Source organism: Apium graveolens, chromosome 2, assembly GCF_009905375.1.
Source record: "Apium graveolens cultivar Ventura chromosome 2, ASM990537v1, whole genome shotgun sequence".
NCBI classification, from domain to species: domain Eukaryota; kingdom Viridiplantae; phylum Streptophyta; class Magnoliopsida; order Apiales; family Apiaceae; genus Apium; species Apium graveolens.
The window spans coordinates 161,887,059-161,902,802 of NC_133648.1; the positions used below are offsets into that span (position 1 = coordinate 161,887,059).

The following is a 15,744-nucleotide window of genomic DNA, read 5'->3' on the forward strand; positions in this document are numbered from 1 at the left end:
GAGCAAGTATCTGTTACCCCGAACCAATGATTTGTTTGATCAAACAAAAGAAGCAAAGTACTTTTATAAGATTGATTTAAGACTTGGTATTTCACCAATTGAAGATTAAACCTATGGGCATATCAAAGATAATTTTCAGAACTAAGTATTGTGTTATAAAATTCTCGTATTGTCATTTGGATTAACCAATATACCAGTGATATTTGAACTTGATGGACAGAATCTTTAAGGAATATCTGGATAAGTTATAGTTATGTTACCTAAAGTCAACGGAGGACCATGCAAAGTAGCCGGGAAGTCGAAGAAGAAAGATGTTGTATGAAAAGTTTACAAGGTGGAAGTTTTAATGGTAGGAAGCATAAATAGTCAGAGAGGAGGAGATCAAAGGGGATCCAACATAAATTAAAGTTACTATGAATAAAGAAAGATCAAAAACACCAGCAAAGGTAAGGGGTTTTACCATGGACCAGTTATTATTGAAAATTTGTGCAAGATTTTTTGAAAGTTGCAATACCTTTAACGAAGCTAACCAGGAAAAGCAAGAAGTTTATATGAAATGGAGAAGGGTGAAGAAAGTTTTGCGGAGTTAAATGAAAGAATGGTTACAGCACCTACTTTATCACTTTGAAGGTATCAAGGAGATTTGGTAATTTATAGTGATGCTTCTTATAAGGGAGTAGGATATGTGTTGATGCAGCACAATAAAGTTATTGTATATGCACCCAGACAACCGAAACCTTATGAGCAAAAGTATCCTACTCATAATTGGGACTAATAGTAGTAATATTTGTTTTGAAAGATTGGGAAACATGATATGTATGGAGAAAAGTGTAAGATCTATGCGGACCATAAAAGTTTGAAGTATGTACTCACGAGGAAAAGCAAATGTAGAGGCAGGCGATAAGCAAAAAGGAGAGAACGAACATAGAAACTGTACCATAAGAATTATCTATGGAATTTTAGAAGTTGGAGTTGGAAGTCAGATATATAATCCCAAGGAAACAAGGATGAGTAGTATGACCTTTCAGTCAGAATTGCTAAGAAAATATAAGGAGATATCAAGGGAAGATAAGGGATCACGATGTTAACAGTTAGTAAGAGGAAGATTATGCACCCAAAAGAACAATCACGATATTCCTAGATTTTCTTCCAGCACTTGGATGCTACAAGTAGAAGAATTAAGAAATGAGATCCCACAGGGAATTCACAACATAAAGTATTTAATTTATTGAAGAAATGCCAAGATATACGGAAATTTAAAGAAAGATAGTGATAACCAGGTATAGGGAAGGAAATTTCAAGATGGATTAGGAAGCGTTGGACATGTCAAAGAATTAAGGCGAAGTATTGGAGGCCTAGTGAATAAGGCAGACCAAGGAATGGTTTTACAAGAAGCAAATCGTAAAGTGTGCCAGTGATATTGAGGGAGAAAAAGGAATGAAATTATGAGAGTATGTACTGATTATCGGGAGTTTAACAAAACAGCGAATAAGAAGAAGTGACCCCTATAAAGAATTGATTACTTATGAAAACTAATTCAAGAAGTGTGTTATGTCTCGAGGATTAACTTATGATCCGACCTGAGAACATATCAGAGATTACAATTAAAATGAGTTAAGAGCATTGCAAGCTCTGATGACATCATGTGAAATAACAAGTATATTAGTTGTCTATAAGTAATTAAGGAACATGGTGTATAAGGAGTACTTGGATAAGCAAATTGTATGTATTGATAACATCCTCAACTATTCAAAGAATAAGAAAGTCTGTGTGGGATGCCCAAGGATTTTTCTCCAAGGATTAGAAGGAAAACAACTATACGTTGAGTTTTCAAGTATGAAATTTTGACCAAGGTTAACAAAAGATTCTAATTAATCTGTTAACAACTACCTAAACAAAGCCGTAGGGTAACAGATGCCTTGTGCATAAAGAAAGGATTGGATGTAATAAGGTTACCCTGAGGAGTTAATAAAAGAATTGGAAATAGGGGAATATGAAGTTCAAATACCTAAAGGTGATAAGAAGTGAATATATGAGATTACTTTTCAGCCTTAACTGATGGAAAAGAGTAAAAGATGTTTAAATGTTTGGATACTAAGTGGAAAATGAGCACCGCCTATCATCCTTAAATAAAGGGTCAGAGTGATGAAGCAATTCAGGAAATATAAAGTATGTTGAGAGGTTGAATTTTAAGGAAAACTGGGATGATCATTTCTCATCAATGTCAGCTTTAGAATGCCACTTTACCAAGCCTTATATGGACGCAAGTGTAGGTCCCCACTTTATTGAGATAAAGTGGGAGAAAGGAAGTCGTCAATTCTTAAGTTAATTCATCACACCAAGGGTGTAGTGATATTGATTGAAGCAGCTTGAAATAGACAAAGAAAGAAGGCGAAATTGTATCGAGAGAGAGTATGAGTATAGAAATAGGACCAGTAATGATAGTAAAAGTTTTACCTTGACAGAGATTGGATAGGTCTGAATAGAAGGGACACGTTGAGTCCTAAATAAGTGAACCATTCGAGGTATTGATAAATATAGATAGAGTTGTTTATGAGTTGATGTTACTGTCATAACAATATGTACATATAATGTATTCTGCGTGTTAATGTTAAGGCGATAAGTATCTAATTCAAATCAAGTGATTGATCAGGAGCCAATGGGCTCTTGTCCAAGTTTTTTTTGCATATAGTGATCGATCCAAATTCTTGATCGTTAAAGGCGAGTCATTGGAAATGAGTGTATATCTATAGTAAGTACATTTGAAATCCTCGAGTAGAAGAGTCTACTTGGAAACTAGAGTCAGATATGCTTGACAAATATCCTCACTTATTTAGTTAGACCAGATTTTGAGGACATAATCTTTTTAAGGGGTAAGGATATAACGACTCATGTATTTTCGAATTATTTAAATATGTAACTGTGGAAGTATTAATTAAATAAAATATGTGTCTTGGTTTTGGCAGCAGTGTGTTAATATATACTAACTGTCTGTGATTTATTGATGTAAAGGATTGGAATATGTAGTTAAAAATTGAGTTATATTGTTCTATTTTTTTTAAGGTGATTTTATTACAGTTTTAAATCCGTAAACATTTGGATTGTCTGTAAAATTAGTTTTATGATTTTATAATTTTAATAATTATTTTTTTGGGATTTTAACAAATTTAGAAATCAATATTTTATCAATTATTTAACCCTGTATGATTTTCTGATTATATTTAATTATAAAATCTGTATTTTAATTCTAAAATTCTTCAAAAATTATGAAACTTATATTTATTTAAGTTTGGAATATTCTGAGAATTTTAAAATTATTTTGGAAATTTTTTAGATTAATTTCACCCGTGCATTGTTTCATTTATTCGTTAAAAGCAGGTATAAATTGCATTTCAGAAATTATTTTAAAATTACGAAATTTATATTTTTATAAACTTCGGGATATTTATAACATTTTAAGACTATTTTCGCGATTTTCTGAATTTATCTTAAGTGCAGCTCGGTTCGTTAATTGTGAAATGCGGATACGAGTTGCATTTCAAAAGTATTTTAAAAATTATGAAAATTTTATTTTATTAGTTTCATAATTTTTAGAAACTTTTAAGACTATTCTCGTAATTTTCTGAATTCATTTCAAGGCAATTTAATTCGTTATATGGCAAATTTTGAATTAAAACCCGGACTTTTGGGAAGGACAGGACACGTGTTCAATTCTTGTTACTTATTTGATACATGGCAGATGTATAAGAATTGGAAAACAAAGCAAACAAATAATATAGAAACCCCTGTACCCCTCCCATCCTGTTGCACGCGCCTTGTTTCTCTTTGTTACTCTCTCATCTCTGTCTCTCGCCCTCTTGTTTCCCGTTTTCTTTCTTCCCGTTTCTTCCTTTCATCTCTGATGTTACCTCCGGCAGCTTTAATTCCGGTAACAATCCCGGCTTGCTCCAGTTCTTTTATGGTTCAGTTTCCTGCATAAATACATAAATATATATATATATATGTATCTGTATGTGCTTCTGTGCGAATGGGTGTGTGTAATTATGTGTTTGTAACGGTGTGTGATTGATGTGGTTTGTGTTGGCTGTTTCCGGCTGTGGTGCCGGCTGTTTTCCGATAAGGCCGCGTTTGGTTCGCGTGCCTGTATTGACTGATTGTAATTTCGTTATTAATTTCTTTTCCAATTTTTCTGCAGGGAATAATTTGATTAAAGATTTGTGAAATAATTTTAAGCTGGAATTTTTTTTTTAAATTAATCGATGAAATTAGAAAAGGAGGTCCGATGTATCGGGAACCCGCGAATTTTATCGCCGTCGGCGATGAGCTTCGGCGAGTCGACGGTGGACTGTGATGAATTAATTCTTAGTCCTATAATTATAAAACAATATTTAATATTTGATTCGTACCATTATTTTCGAATTGTAAATAGTCACATATAATTATTAAGGTCCGAATTGGAATGCGAATAATAGTAATAATAAAGTATTTGAATCGGTGATTGGGATTTGTGACGTGGATTTCAGTTATGGTATCGGTTGAAGTAAATATTGGATTGTTTGTTGTTGAATTGACGTCGATTGATGTTTCGACGGGTAGTCCGATAAACAAAGGAGACGCTGCCCGATTTCCGGAAAATCAACTATGGAAATGCGGGAGCGTATCCGATAATTATCGGGACGTCAAGTGAATATATATACTTATACTTTATACGAACTTGATTGTATGTTCTGGTGAACGTTCTGTCCAAAACTCAGTAACCCTAATTTCAATGACGAGTATACATATTTTCTGAAAACGAACACTGAACCTATTTCGAGAACGTGAACCCTAATTGTTATTTGTGTTATTATAATATGAATGATTATGAGTCGGAATATGCTATCGTATGGGTAAGTGGTTAGTGAGAATATGTCAAGCATAACTGAGTGTCTAACATAGAGTATTTCGCCCCTGTAGGTTCTAGTCGGGAAACCGAAAGTGGACGTTGAAATAAAGATGACCTAGTAGTTAGTCGACAAGCTTAGTAGAGTTTCAGCAGAAAAACCTGAGTGTTGAGGTCAAATTCAGGGTGATCAAGTGGATAGACAATAAAGCCTGAACGGCAGAGTCGGCTCAGAGTCGATCAGTATTAGTTGTAAACCCCTGTAAGGCAAGTACTTCTGAACGTTTCTTCAAGATATATTGCAAATACTTTCGAACTGTTTCATAACATGTCGCTATTATTCAAAATAACTTCTGTTTTATATTGCAAGTGCTTTAAACTATTTAACCTTGAACCCTGATTTTTCTTGATCTTGAGCCATAAGCCTTATTCTTTGTAAACCATCCTTTGTTGATTATCAGATACCAAACCACCCAAATATGATACTACTCCCCAAATGTATAACTACCAAACACCAAACACTGAAAGAAAATTGTTTGAAAACACAGAAACTTTTATACCCCAACCATTCTTAATAACATCAAAGAACTATACCTTGAAAAATCATTATTTTTCTGATACTTGATCCTTTTACAGGCTGAAAACCGTTTCTGATACATACCCTGATATACCTTTGTGATATCCATGAATTTTCTTACGTTTTTATTCAAGTGTTTAATCATCATTGATTATGACCTTATTTTATTGAAGTATATTGTTTATCATACTGAACTATTTTAGAATTGGATAGTTTTCTTATGTGGACCAGATTCATGGTCAGACCAGATTCATGGTCGAATTAGGCCAATGTGTGCCTTGGATCCATTTCGTAGAGCAAAGCTATGTGCTTTGCTCGGGGTTAGTGCGTGACTGATCACCAGCCTAACCTTGGTTTTAAAACTTAAAATGAATATCCAATTCTAACGATTGTTTAACAATAAACTTGATTCTTCTGAATCATTCCATTTGAATATTGTTTAAACCTCAGTTATCACTGTTATGACTTGCTGAGCTAGTTAGCTCACCCTTGCGGTTCTTTTTATATATTTTACAGTTAAAAAGGATATGGATGATAGTGAAGTTCCTCAGGCCAAAGTGCGGGCAAGGGTCCCAGTTTGAGTGGGATCGAGCTAGCAGGAGCTTCATAAGGTAGTGAGATAGTAAGATTGTAAGAATAATTTCATTATCAGCTGTAAGTTAAATTAGTTGGGATTTGGTACGTTGTAATAAAAGTTAAGGTTGTGGCTTGTTTTCATACTTTAACTTGTTGCGATCCGTGGTTATGTAAAGCAGGGTCATTGCAAATAGTATTTCATATACAAGTTTATATGTTGTGTATGTGTTGTGGAGCCCAAACTTCTGACCCGGGTTTGGAGGACGCCACAAATTAATTATGAGAATCGTGGAAATAATGGAATTGATTAGGAGAGGGAATTATGGGATGTGGAAGAGTAAAAATCGGGTTATAATTGATTTTGGAATTAAAATCCCGATTTTCTCTAATACAACTGCTATTTTATTTTATTTGAACAGGGTCTCGGCGCGGCCGCGCGCTAGGATAGCGCGGGCGCGCTCACATTCTGGAAAGCCGGCGCGGCCGCGCGCTAGGACAGCGAGGGCGTGCTTGGTTACTGGAAAAATGGAACAATTGCGCGCTTGCCCAGCGCGGGCGCGCCCAGTTTCTGTACCTGGCCCCGAATTTTTTTCTTTTTCTAATTTTTTTGTGTTTTTCTCTTTTCTTCTTGCTTCCTCTACCTACTAATATACAACATACTTGGGTTGCCTCCCAAGAAGCGCTTCTTTTACGTCGCTAGCTCGACGTAGAATCTCGAGATCAAGTGGACAATAAAATGGCACTAACCACCTCGCGGTTTGATGTATTACCATAATAATGCTTCAACCGTTGACCATTTACCTTGAATGCGTGGCCCGGATCATCCTCAAAAATTTCCACCGCTCCATGTGGAAACACTGTTTTGATTATGAAGGGCCCTGACCATCTTGACTTCAACTTTCCAGGAAAAAGACGAGACGAGAGTTGAATAAAAGAACTTGTTGCCCTGGCACAAATTTCTTGAGCACTAAACCCCGATCGTGCCACCTCTTGACTTTCTCCTTGTACATTTTGTTGTTCTCGTAAGCTTGAAGTCGAAATTTGTCAAGTTCGTTCAATTGAAGCATCATTTTCTTTCCAGCTGCATCCAAGTCCAGATTTAATTTCTTCAAAACCCAATAAGCTTTATGCTCAAGCTCCACCGGCAAATGACACCCCTTACCATAAACCAACTAAAATGGCGACATTCCCAATGGAGTCTTATATGCTGTTCTATACGCCCAAACAGTTTCATCAAGCTTCAAAGACCAATCCTTCCTTGATGGACATACCACTTTCTCTAAAATGTGCTTTCTCTCTCTGTTAGATATCTCAGCTTGACCATTTATCAGAGGATGATAAGCCGTAGCAATGCGATGATTCACATTATACATCTTCATCATGGCAGTGAACTTGCGGTTTTAAAAATGCGACCCCTCATCACTGATTATGACTCTTGGAGTCCCAAACCTTGTAAATATCTGCTTGTGAAGAAAATCAAGCACGACTTTCACATCGTTCATTGGCAATGCCTTAACTTCAACTCATTTTGACACGTAATCAACTGCCAACAAGATATACCAATTTTTGCAAGACGAGACAAATGGCCCCATGAAGTCAATTCCCCAAACATCAAAGACCTCAACCTTGAGAAGCACATTAAGAGGCATCTCATCCTTTTTAGACATATTACCCACACGTTGACATCGATCACATTTCAAAATGAACTGATGCGCATCTTTAAACAATGTTGGCCAAAAGAAACTAGCTTGAAGAACACGAGCTGTTATCTTTTCTCCACCATAATGTCCTCCATAAGCCGTTGAGTGGCAATCTCGCAAGATTCCCCCGTTTCGCTGTAAGGAATACATCTCCTGATGAATTGGTCTGCTCCCTGGCGAAAAAGAAACGGCTCATCCCACATATACCACTTTACTTCATGCAGAAACTTCTTCCTTTGAGTATAAGATAAGTCAGGAGGCATGATGTTACTCACAAGGTTGTTCACAATGTCTGTAAACCACGACTCCTCTTCTTGCACTCCAAACAGCTGCTCGTCGGGAAAAGACTCATTTATCAATGTCTTATACAATGAAGTAGCATTAGGATTCTCTAAACGCGATAGATGATCAGCAACTTAATTTTCAATTCCTTTTCTGTCCTTGATCTCTAGGTCAAATTCTTGGAGCAAAAGAACCCATCTAATCAACTAGGCTTCGAGTCCTTCTTCGAGACGAGATATTGAATGGCGGCGTGATCAGTAAAAACTGTCACCTTAGTCCCAAGTAGATATGATTGAAATTTTTCAAAACCGTAGACAATAGCCAAAAGTTCTTTCTCTATAGTGGTGTAATTCAGTTGAGCACCATTTAGAGTCTTACTTGCGTAGTAGACTACATGAAATATATTGTTCTTCCTCTGCCCAAGAACTGCTCCAACTGCATAATCACTTGCATCGCACATCATCTAAAAAGGCTCATTCCAATCAGGTGCAGTTATGACCGGTGCCGAAATTAGACTCTTCTTCAATGTCTCAAAAGCCGTAAGGAACTCGTCATCAAACTTGAAAGGGACATCTTTCTCTAGTAAACTGCACAATGGCTTTGAAATTTTAGAGAAGTCTTTGATGAAACGCCTGTAGAAACCCGCGTGACCAAGAAAACTGTGGATTCCCTTAACAGAAATAGGTGGGGGAAGATTCTCAATGACACCCACCTTGGCCTTATCCACCTCAAGACCCTTACCAGAAACCTTGTGCCCGAGAATTATTCCTTGACGCACCATAAAGTGACATTTCTTCCAATTGAGAACTAAATTGGTCTCAACGCACCTCTTAAGAACATGTCCAAGATTTTGCAAGCATTCATCAAAAGAATCGCCAAAGACTGAGAAGTCGTCCATGAACACTTCCGTATTCTGGCCAATCATGTCAGAAAAGATGGCCATCATTTATCGTTAAAATGTGGCTGTTGCACCAAACAGACCAAAAGAAACTCGTCTAAAGGCGAACGTACCGAATGGACAAGTGAAGTTAGTTTTCTCTTGATCTTCTGGAGTGATAAAAATCTGATTATAACCCTAATAACCATCCGGAAGAAAATAATACTCATGACCAGCCAACCTGTCAAGCATCTGATCAATGAAGGGCAAGGGAAAGTGATCCTTCCTAGTGGCCTTGTTTAGCTTCATGTAGTCCATACAGACTCTCCACCCCATGACTGTTCGTGTAGGAATAAGCTCATTCTTCTCATTTGCTACCACAGTAATACCACCTTTCTTTGGTACACATTGAACCGGGCTTACCCATGAACTGTCAGAGATAGGATAAATGATCCCTGCATCTAGCCACTTCAGAATTTCCTTTTTTACTAATTCCTTCATGATCATGATTGGATTAAGTCTTCTTTGCTGCTCAACTGTAGACTTGCTACCTTCTTCTAGTAGAATTTTATGCATACAGTAAGAAGGGTTGATTCCCTTGATATCTGCTATAGTCCATCCAATTGCCGATCTGAACTCTCTCAGAATTCTCAAAAGCTTTTTCTCATCGCTACCTGAAAGGTCAGATGCAATAATAACAAACAGAGTAGATGCATCACCTAAAAAAGCATACCTCAAATGTTCAGGTAAATGCTTAAGCTCAAGAGTAGGAGCTTCTTCAATAGAAGGCTTGAGGCGTTTAAGAGCTTTGCTCCATTCTTCCATTCCAAGAGATTCAAAATGCATATCTATCTTCCTCTTCCAGGGAGACGCATTCAAATATTGCAATTGCTCATCTCCTTCATCATCTTCACTATCTGAATTTCCCATCAAGGCTTTTTCTAAGGCATCAGACCTTAGCATTTGATCAAGTTCCGATGTGACCATCGAATCGACCAACTCGACTTTTAAGCACTCCTCATTATCAGTAGGAAATTTCATAGCATTGAACACATTGAAAGTCACATCCTGATCCAACACTTGCATTGTAAGCTCACCCTTCTGCACATCAATCAAGGTTCGGCCAGTTGCCAAGAAAGGCCTTCCCAAGATTATGGGAATCTTCATATCCTCCTCGAAATCAAGAATGACGAAATCAGCAGGGAAGATGAGTTTATCCACCTTGACCAAGACGCAACTTCTTATGGAATAATGAAAGACACTTTTCCAATAGTACATGGAATAATGAAGCTTTCTGGATCTTTAAACTTTGGAGGCAACTTCTGCTGTAGCACAACACTGCATTCTTCCTTGAGAGAGACAGTCTCTAAATCATTCAGCTTCACATTCCGAGATAGAATACCTTTCATAAACTTTGCATAACTAGGCATCTGCTCGAGAGCCTCAGCGAAATGTATGTTGATATGAAGTTTCTTGAACACCTCCAGAAACTTCTCGAATTGCTTGTCCAGCTTTTTCTTCTGCAGCCTCTTAGGAAAAGGCGGTGGAGGATAGATCTGTTTCTCCCCTGTATTACCCTCAGGCAGAGTGTGCTCAACAGTAGTCTTTCATGGTTCGACTTCTTCATCGTGCTGCTTTGCTTCTTCCTCAACCCCAGCTTCTTCAGTCAACTCTTGAGTTTGATCGGGATTTGCAACCTTCCCAGACCTCAAAGTGATTGCCTTTACCTGTGCCTTAGCTTCCCTCTTTCCTGGTACTTCAGTGTCACTAGGCAATGTACCAGGTTGACGATTTAGCAAGGCATTGGCAATTTGCCCAATTTGATTTTCCAAGGTCTTGATAGAAACCGCTTGGCTCTTGCACATAAGTTTCAACTCCTCCAATTCAGATTTTTTATTAGCTTGTTGTAGATGGAGTTGTTATTTTGGTGCATATTACGGTTTTTGAAAACCAGGGGGGTTGTACTACTTAGCTCGATACTGTTGATAAGGCTGTTGAACCGCATTCTGAGCGTTGCTCCGACTGAAATTAGGATGATTGCAGTTGTTAGGATGATAGGTGGCTGGCACAGGTTGCTGCGATCGCTGGAAGTTGCTCATGAACTGAGCTGATTTATTAGAAATTACACACTAATCAGTCTCATTGGCATCAACAAAAAGCTCGCAGATACTAGTGATTTGATTAACTCCATAATTAGCCAAAGTGTCCACATTCATTGTCAAAGCCTTAAGTTGGGCAGCTATAGTAGTTGCTACATCCAACTCCAGAATTCCTGCTACTTTTCCCTAAGTCAGTCTCTGGGAAGGATTCTGGTACTCATTAGCAGCCATCAGTTCAATAAGTTCATAAGCTTCATCGTAGCTCTTAGCCCATAAGGCCCCTCCTGATGCTGTATCAATCATGGTCCTAGAAGTAGGACCCAATCCATTATAGAAACAGTTGATAATCATCCAATCAGGCATGCCATGGTGTGGGCACTTCCTTAGCATCTCCTTATATCGATCTCAAGCCTCAGACAAAGATTCTCCAGTTTGTTGTGCGAACTGGATAAGACCATTCCTGATTGCGGCAATCTTTGCCATATGAAAAAATTTAGTGAGAAACTTTTGAGCAAGATCTTCCTAAGTTGTGATAGACCCTGATGGTAGAGAGTGTAACCAGCACTTAGCCCTGTCCCTCAAAGAGAATGGGAAGAGTCGCAGCTTGATAGCATCTTCAGTCACATCATTGAACTTGAAAGTGTCGCAGATCTCGATGAAATCCCTGATGTGCATGTTGGGGTCATCAGTAGAAGAACCCCCAAACAGAACTGAGTTCTGTATCATCTGGATCATGCTTGACTTGATCTTAAAAGTGTTAGCCGCGATGGCTGGTCCAATGATGCTAGACTGAATGTCATTAATCTTAGGCTTAGAATAGTCCATCAAAGCCTTCATATTTTCTGCTTGATCACCCATAGCCACTACAATTGGCTCTTCAACTTTCTCTTATTCTTCTACCTTCTTTTCTTCCTCAAAAACTTTCCTACAAATTACCAGAAGCTCTTCCTCGGCTTTATCCAGTGTTCTCTTACGAGTACGTGAACGCGTATGCATACACCCACTCTAGATCACCTAAAATAAAACAAGGAAACAAATAAGTAACAATGTCCGAGTCAATGAACTTTAACGACCACTAATGGAAAGCACATAAACTAGTAATTAACACTGTTGTCCCCAACAGCGGCGCCAAAAACTTGTTTGTCGCTAAACACGCGCTAATATTACACGCAAGTATACGAGTTTACAAGTAGTATAAGATATAAATCAGATTCGATCCCATAGAGACGGTATTGGTTAACTATCTAAATTATGTACCTAAGCAACAATGTATGGTTATTATTCAATACTAAGACGATAAAAAATTGAGAGTGCTTATAACTAAGAATTACGCTAACTATTATAACTACGAGAATAAGCTTGACTGAGTTAATATATATGACAGAGATGAGATTTTAACTTCATTAAATACTTCATTCAATAGCCATATTATTCTCAACCTTAGCATGCAATGGTGATGACACTAATCAGACAACACGAAACTGATAAACGCTAACTTTCGTTGCATGAATACCATTCTACCAGACATCCACAAAAGAGATAGAAGCTGAATATGCCCAATTATATTGAGACCCTATATGTCTATAGAATTTGACAACATAATGGTTTAAGCACAAGTGATCTATCTTGATTACATAGGGCAAGTAAGATGGTTAAAATTACCTACGAATCATGCATAACAATACATGAACCTATGCTAGCATGGCAAGTTCTAAATCCTTAAATTCACTTTCGCTTCATTAAGAATTAACACGCTATCTTATAAGTTCGAGACGCTCACAAGATGAATACGCACAACCAATACTAGGATATCATACAATCACCACATACTAAGGCATCAAACAATTTAACTAAAGAAATCCATAAATAAATCCGCTAGAACCCCATGATAACGATTAGCCCATAATCGAACTCATCGCCAACGTGGGTTCCAATGAAAACATGATACAGCAAACGTAGTCTTTATATGAATAAATAAACCAAAGTACAATCAAGAATATAGGTTCAGCAAAACAAGAAACAAGCATCCAAATTACAACTCAAAACAAAGATTCACAAGAATAAACTAGATCGTCTTCTCCTTTGTTGAATTATGCCAAAAGGTCTCTTGCCGTCTTCTCCTTCCTTGATGTCTTGATATCTCTGAATCTATATCCCTTAAAAAATGACCTAAGTTATGTTTATATAGAAGTCCATGTATCCCAGGAGTCCAGCAATTCGAATTGTAAAAAAAATCAGGATTTTAATATCCCGACCCAGCACGGCCGCGCGCTTCACCAGTGCGGGTGTGCTGCCTTTCTGTACTCCCGGCGCGGCCGTGCGCAACACCAGCGCGGGCGCGCCTGCCTTCTACCTAAACTTTATTTTTTCTTCTTCTTTATTCCTTGCAGCTTCGAGCCAGTCTTTCAAACTTTTATTCCAACACATCCTAAATACCATATTAGCATCAAAATAATGCTAATTCACCTAATTCACGAAGTGAAGCCTGAAATGCAAAAACACTTGAAAATACGTTAAAACACAAATAACTTGAGTACAAATACACCAACTCAAAGCTTATTAAAGCATAAATATGTGTCATAAATTCTACTTAACAGGATACTTCCGGGTTTTTATAAACTTACACCGGCCGACTCTCGGTCTAATTATAATATTTCAACTCGGTATGAACATATGCAAAAAAATTATCAACAATTGAGGAATGTAATATATCCCAATTTTGTAAAACCGTTTAAAGCAATCTCATGCATATATCATATTTTTGTAAAACATTCACAACACAACAATTCTTAAAAGGTAGGGTTTGAAAACTTTCCTGGGTATCTCGAGCTGGAGGATACTCTAGGTTTCGCTCAAAAATCTATAATCATAAACACAAATCGTTTCGTTAGGTCTCGTTCTACTTTACGGTGACTCGCACTCATATGCTACTTATTATGCACCCTCTCAACTTATGTTACCCTTATTATCTCATTAAGTTCTTAGTCACATTACGGTCGCTTCCTTTTTCGAAGTACCTTATGTCCGTTTTCATTTTCATCGTCGGCTCCGCTTTTGGATTCTACGGTTTTCTAATCGCGCAGCCTTGGCTCCAATATTTTTATAAAATTGAAAAATCATTATTTTCACTTTGAAATTTTTATAGAAGTTAAGGAACTCTATTTACTACTCTTTTTAAAAATTTCATGATTTATGAACATTTTTAAGTCAATCCTTTTTATTACCAAAGTTCGTAATACGTAGCAGTTTTTGTCGCGTAAATCACTTTTAGTAAAACGGCCATAACGTTTAATCCGTAAATCAGAATCAAGAGATTCAAGAGCCTAAACGATCCTTATAACATTGTCTATCATATTCAAGTGTTATGTTTCAAGAACCTACAGTTTATATCTTTGGAACTTTCTGCAGAAACTTAATGTTACGTTTTGTTCATTTTAGCGAGATTATGGTTACGATCCGAGTTTCGTCTATGCCTTAAATCTTTATACTACCACCAACAATAATCATACCATCATCACAACACTAACTCCTCTCAAGAACATCATGTTCTTGAGGCAACAATAATCAACCTTAAATCTACTTAACTAATTGTCAAGATTACAACAATACATTCACCAAAACTAGGTTTACAACTATGTTCTAAAAGATTCTTGAACTGAAATCTTAAGTAAGGATGGATAAAATATTTATACATATCTTGAAAGCTTGAGATGTGTTCTTGATGATGGTGAAATCTTGGGAGTGCTTGGTAGGGTATTTGGAACCTAAAACAACCATTAAAATCAAGAAACCAAAGAAGAGTTATTATTCACACTATTCACTATCATCTTTCTTGAATTTATTTCACCCATCAAACCTTGATAAAATGAGCTTAAAATTTTATCTTACCTTAGTTTAGGATGTATGAAGCTTAGGAATTAATGAGGCATTTTTTCCATGACTAGAAGAGAGGTTTTTGGAATTGATTATTGCTCATTTTTCTTGAATAGCCGAATGGGATGTTTTGGGAGAGAGAGAGAGATTTTATGAGCTTCTTGCTTGCTTCTATTGAAAGATTGAGTTATATATTTGTATATCTTTTAGTATATAACCTAAGCTAGTGTTATGTTGGCATATCTTGGACAAATCTTACTAGCATTCATATGTTACAAGCTAAGCTAGTTGGTTTAGACTTTAGCTTACTATTCCTTAGCCTTAGGTGATCATTCCTATATAGCTTAGCTTACTATTTGATAAAGTAACCATTGTTACTTTTCTACCATGGTTGGTTAGCGTGATATGTTTATTTATTCGTTTACGCGTTTGTTCGGTCGCTTAATCATTTTCGTAATTATTTCTCGTAACTGGTTCACGGCATAAATCCTTTCATATTTATTCTTTATGTTTTGAAGTGTCGTTCTTGGATATAAATCCGTAGGGTTTTAAATTCGTAATTATATTGTGATTCCCGTAATCCTCGATGGTTCGTAAATATGGTCATTTTTCAAAGTTCGTTTTCTTCGAAGACTAATAGCGTTTACATATACTCATTTGGTATGTATAATCACAATATCAACTCAGAATCTTAAATTTAAAACTCGTATATGGTGTGGTCGCAAAAGTTTTTATTAAACTGCAAGGTTACTATTCATAAAGGTCTTTTACTGATGTCAAAAATTTGGGTTCTTACAGTCTTCCCCCTTAAAAGGATTCCGTCCCGGAATCAGTTTAAAATAGGCAGGGATACGTTTCTCACATGACCTCCTCGAGTC

General features: G+C 36.9%; 1 non-coding gene across 1 annotated transcript; it reads left to right on the plus strand.

Moving 5' to 3' along the window:
* Positions 1–11,354: 11,354 nt before the first annotated feature.
* LOC141710383 (small nucleolar RNA R71) lies at positions 11,355–11,461 on the plus strand. The gene has a single exon (XR_012570907.1). It is a non-coding gene; the product is annotated as a small nucleolar RNA R71 (small nucleolar RNA).
* The last annotated feature ends 4,283 nt before the right edge of the window (positions 11,462–15,744 follow it).